Here is a 5647-nt window from a genome sequence, read left to right as displayed (position 1 = left end):
GGAGGACACCCTGGGAGGGCAGCCCAGCCCCTGCAGCCTGCCTCGGCCGAGAGCTCAGCCCTGCTCCAGATGCTCCAGTGCACTGGGGATTAAAGACTCCCCACTTTACAGATGAGGTGAAAGGCGGTCAGTCCCCCTGGCCTGGTCTGTATCCCACTAGCCCACGCTGCCTCCAACCCCACCACATCTACAGCGAGTGGTCAGCCAGGGCTGGGAAGACTCGGTTGTCTCAGCAGAAACGTGGCCTTGTGTGGGACCATTTGAGACTCAGAGGCATCGAGGCAGGTACTCATCTGAAGAGGTACCGTCAGTAAACTTAAACCTACAGATGATGGATATTATGTTCTGGGTGTTCTGAAGGCCGCTTCCTCAAACAACCACTGTATATTCTCCTGTAAGGACAGCATGGCATAGGCTTATGAGGAAGAGCTCCATGCTGTGTTCCCTCTGGTCCTGCCATTTAGGCTGGGCCACCCCCAAAGGATGTCCCAGGGGAGGCGGGAAGGAGGCAGCTGTGTGGGAAACCACCTCCGTGCATCCTCACTGGGAGGGGGCTGGGCTGGCCTCATGCCCGGGGGGTTCTCTCACCACCACCTGACTCACAGAGCCCCTGAAACATGCCCTTACACACACACACACACACACACACACACACACCTACCTCTGACTATGGCTGTGACTCCTCAGCTCTTACCTCCTACACAAGCAGTGGAAGGCTCCAAAGATGTAAGATAAATGTAGCTCTTTCCTGCAAGCTGGAATGTAGAGCGGGCTGGGAGGGGCAGGGGGTGTGATTGGCAGGAGGCATATGAGAAGCCCTTCCTCACTTGCAGCTTCTCACACCCATCCCCCTTCTCAAACCCAGCACCCACTCACCCGGTCAGTGATGCCTTGCGGGGCACTGAATCCTCCAGTCACTCCAAACGCATGGTCCCTGGTGTCTGCAAAGCCTTCCAGCCAGGGGACTGAGGGGGGCAGCTGGGTCCACACACAGGAGACCGTCTGTGGCCACCATGTCAGGAGCCACAACAGAACCCCCTCAAGGAGTGGCAAACTCCTCCACCCTCATCTGAGGGGGCACATGTGACCAAGCCCGTGGTTACCACCTTCTGCAGTGGACATGTGTGGCCCTAAATAACTGGGTGGGTTGCAGTATCATCCCGGGGCACTCTGGGAAAGCAGCCTCTGATACTTTCCCCCAGCTGGGCTCAAGGGTGGCTGGCTTACCTGTGATTGGTCATGGTCTTTGACACCCACGCCATACACAGTTGCCCCCATGAACCGAGCTCTTTGTGCCTAATAGAAAGAAGGCATTCAGTATAATGCACCAAAATAGATGCAGTAAAATGCATGTAACCATAGATTGTACTCACCTCATACTTAGTTTCCTCGTATGGTTTTGGCTCTAAGATTCAGTCTGTGAAAGCAATTATCATACTGGAAACCATCTTACCTGCCACAGGCTGCCAGGACCATGGGGATGCCCATGGCAGGACACAGCCCAGCACTCCTGACACCAAGTCCTGGTGGGCCAGGCATGGGCAGCTCCCTGGGAGACACGAGCACCAGCTCCTGCCGGCTTTGCAGCAGAGCCCTGGAGTGAGAAAGGCCTCAGCCCAGGGCCCACTTTTCAGACAAGGAGACTGAGCCCATTGTGGGCCCCTCCAACCTGCTGCCCACACCCTCCCCATCACCACATGGTACAACCTGTGCCAGGATGGGAAACCAAGTTTGTATAAGGCACCAGAGCAGCAGCCAGACTCTCCTGTGAACTGTGTGCTGCACGGCTCAGGGCAACAGAACCCCAAGGCTGGGTAGTGCCTGGGGGATTCCTGCCAGTGTCCTGGGGCCCGGGACCCCTGGCCAAGGCCCTTGACAGAGGACCACATGCCAGCTTGAGGCCTCTCCAAACGTGGGTGCATCACCCCTTACAGTGCTCAGAACCCTAAGCCTAGGCAGAAGTCAGCCCTGGTCTGAGGACAGCTGCTCACATGGTCAGAGACACAGTCACAGGGTGATGGGGAAAGGAGCCAAAAGCTACTAGGGCAACTCGGGGGAGGGTGTGGTCAGGAAAGGGAGAGCACCCAGAATGCTTTTCTGCAAACCAAAACCTAAGTCTGCTCAGGGTCCCCGTGGCTGCTAGAGCTCGGAGAATGTTTCCAGATTGTAACAAAGTTCTTGGCACACAACTAGGTGCGTGGAAAGAAGGAACCAGCCTGGTCTGAGAAAGGCCAGGGTCCAACCCGATGCCCCACTTAGGCTGAGGCTGAGGCTGCCAGCCCCCCTGATTCAGCCCAGGAAGCAAAGCTGTGGGCAAGGCATGGGGTGCAGAAGTGGGGAGCAAGTGGGTCACAGGGTCATGGGGGCCCTACCCAGGGGCCGGAGGAGCATGGGAGGAGGTGGCAAGGCCTCGGGTCCTAGGAAACCACAGCATCACCCCAGGGATGCTGTGTGACCAGACCGAGACAGGACACTGGGCAGAATGGTGGGACTGCACCCTCACCTCACCACCCCCCAAGGGCGGCCTTTTGGAAGGGCCCCAGGGCTGCCTGTTGGGAAGGGCAGCCTCCCTCTCTGGGGCCCCAGGAGGGCAGCCCTCTCCGCTCCCCGGCTCTGCACAGCCCGGGAGGATGTCCTTCGGGGCCCAGCAGCCCCTGCCCGGGGGGCCTGGAGGGCGGCGAAGCTGTTCTCACAGGCTCAGGGGAGACAGAGCCTGGTCAGGGAGGCCCAGGAGCCCCAGCCCGCCAAGCTACCCTGACACACACACACTCACATGCCCCCGCACTCACACACACTGACACACACACACACACTCTCACTTACCGCCCCCCAAACCTGGCTTTGCCCTCTGCACCTGGGACGCCGACGTCCGGGAGCCACTTACCTCCCTGGATCTGTGTCTCGATCTGCTCATTTGCCTGCAACAAAATAAAGAAAGAGGAGAAGAGGGGTTAGATGAGCCAAGGAATGTGCCAAGAACTTTATTATAATCTGGAAACATTCTCCGAGCTCTAGCAGTCTGCACCTGCTTAAGTCCTTCCTGGAGGTACACAGGGCTTCTGGGTAAGACCTTTATCAGTTCCAGAAGACTCTGCTTGATTTTTTTCCTGAAACAAAACAGAGAAAAGGGTGTTGACATGGGGGTGTTTGTTAACAAAATTGCTCTGAATGAGCAACCAAGGATATGGGGATGACTGACCTGGGGCACACTGCTCTGGCTTCCTGACCCTGGGCTGGTCAGCACACTGGGGCCTTGCTCTGCTGTCCCCATGGGCCCAGCCTGGCTTGGGGGAGCTCATCCCTGCCCCCCAGTCCCCAGCCCCCACAGACCCCACCCGTGGCCCTGCCTCAGATATCCCCGGTCAGATCGGGGAATGTTCCATGGCTTTGGAGCTGTGAGTCAGGGCCCACGGGAAGGGCTGAGTTTAGAAAAGCGCCTCCTGCTTATTCAGGCCCTCCTCCCACTGCCACAGACCCCTGAGGTGGACTCAGTCCCACTGGCTGCTTTCTCCTTGAGTCAGCGCTAGGGGAAGGAGCAGACACGCTGAATCAGAGTGCCAGGGCCCTGGGGTTCCTGTGCTCCTCAGAGGAAAAGGCCAAATGCTGGGAGCAGCAAGTCCCCTGGGCTGCCAGTGCAACCCTCTCAGCTGCTGTTAGAGGAGATGCGCGGGCCGGGGCAGGCAGGGATGGCCCTGGGGACAGGGGCCTGGGGTCAGGCTAATCTGACATGATGTGGTGGAGCCAGCCCAGCCAGGCTGGCTCCAGGCCAGGGGCAGAGGGTTGACTGCAGTGGGCGGAGAGCTCAGGGGCCCCAGCCCAGCTGAGGAGGTGAGGGGGCCTTGTCTCAGGCCCCTGGAGGAGAAACCAGGCCCCACCCTGCCCAGCACCAGCCGCCTCCCCTCCTCACCCCCAGCCCTGCCAACCTCTGCCTGCAGCACCCCCAGAGCTCTAGGCTGAGCAGCTCCTCCCTGGGGCTGCCCTGCAGGCAGGTCTGCAGGCTCCTGCTTCCCGGAGCAAGTCTCCCTCATCTTGAAGACACTGGCATCCTCAGCATCCCTCTTTCTGGTTCTCATTCTCCTGACAGCACCAGAAGGGGCTTTCCAGCTCCTCTGCACTCTGGCCTTTTGCCCCCTGGCTCCACTGCACTCCCTCCTCCCCTTGGGGCTGCCTCCTGCTTCCCCTGCAGCCCTGGCTTCTCTCCAAGGTGCTGAAGTGCTCCCTGAATCCCAAACCCGGGCTCCTCCTGCAGGCCAAAGTGTCCTCGCCTCTCTTTTGGGCCTCCCACTCTGCACTGGGTGCCAGGCTCTTGTGTCCCTGAGTGCCCTGAACCCTTCAGGGGTCAGGTGCTCCATGGGCCCCATTTCCTCGGCCCCTGTGAGGTGCCTACGATGGCACTTACCTGTCTGAGGTGAGAGGCATGAGGGTGGTGCCCTCAGTGGAACACAAGATGAAGGACATCCGCAGCTTTGGGTTGGGGAAAAGCACCAACTCGTGAGAAGCCATTCACATTCAGCTGGAAATGACACCAGCAAAGCAGCCAGGCCAGGGACACAGGCCAATTACCTGCTCCCCACCCTATCTCTTCCATTTGGTAACCAATCCCAGACCAGCTAATGCTGTTAGTTTAGTGAAGGATTTCAAGGGCTTTCATGTGGGAGAGGGTATCAGGATAAAAACCTCTCCATCTGTAGACTCCCAACACCCCGTAAGACACATGTACACACCCCTACACAATCATACACTCTTACAGTGACATCCAGACCTGCTCTATGTCCCTGAGGGCCCCAGCATGTTTCCCTTCCACTGTGATATTATTTGTAGCTGTAGCTTCATCCCTCCTTTCCTCCTCCCCCATCTTCCCCTCCTCTCTCCTGCATCTTAAACTAATTATTTCCCCTTTTAGGGAGCAGGTCAGGGACATCCCTCCCTTTCCTTGCCCTCTCAAGTCTTGAACAAGCTCTTTAACAAACTCCTCCCCTCCCCCAGGATGCACCACCCCTCAGCGATGACAGTGGACAGTCCAGTGGGATCTGTCCTGCATTCCTATCCAGAGCCCTGGGCTTGGGACTCCCTCTTGAGGGTCTTGCAGGCCCCCGGAGTCAGTAAGGGATGCGCACTCTGCCTGTCAGAGGATAGGCATCCCACAGCAGAGAGAAGGCTGTTGAAAGGAGAGGCCATACTTCTTGAATGTTTTCACTAGGGCCTGTGCAAAGAAGTAAGCATTCAGTCTCTCTGTGACTTTCCCCTAAGGCCTTCAGTAAATGGATTAAGACCTATCCTAGACCATGCCTTATCTAAAGTAACCTCATCTAAAGGACTGATATACAAAGGTTTCACCCAGAGGAATGGATTAATTTTGAGAAAATGTTTTTATGGGGTACATAGCTCCAAAGCACCACAAGGGTGTACATGTCTTCCTGGGGGAGAGAGGAAAGGCTTAGCATTTCCAGAATATGCTAAGTTAGGACCCACAGAAACTGTAGGAGCTGACAGAGATGTTTAAAGATGCTAGGAGATGTGGACAGAAGGACATTTGAAGATTTTAAGCTAAGAGATGAAGCCCAGAGTTTGCCCCAGAGAAGCTAAGAGAAGACCCCCAGATGCTTAGAGAGAAACACCCAGGAAACCTAGCAGACTGCTGTAGGAC

Source organism: Choloepus didactylus, chromosome 15, assembly GCF_015220235.1.
Source record: "Choloepus didactylus isolate mChoDid1 chromosome 15, mChoDid1.pri, whole genome shotgun sequence".
Lineage (NCBI taxonomy): Eukaryota > Metazoa > Chordata > Mammalia > Pilosa > Megalonychidae > Choloepus > Choloepus didactylus.
The sequence above is the reverse complement of the archived record's forward strand: the minus strand, read 5'-3'. Positions refer to the sequence as shown.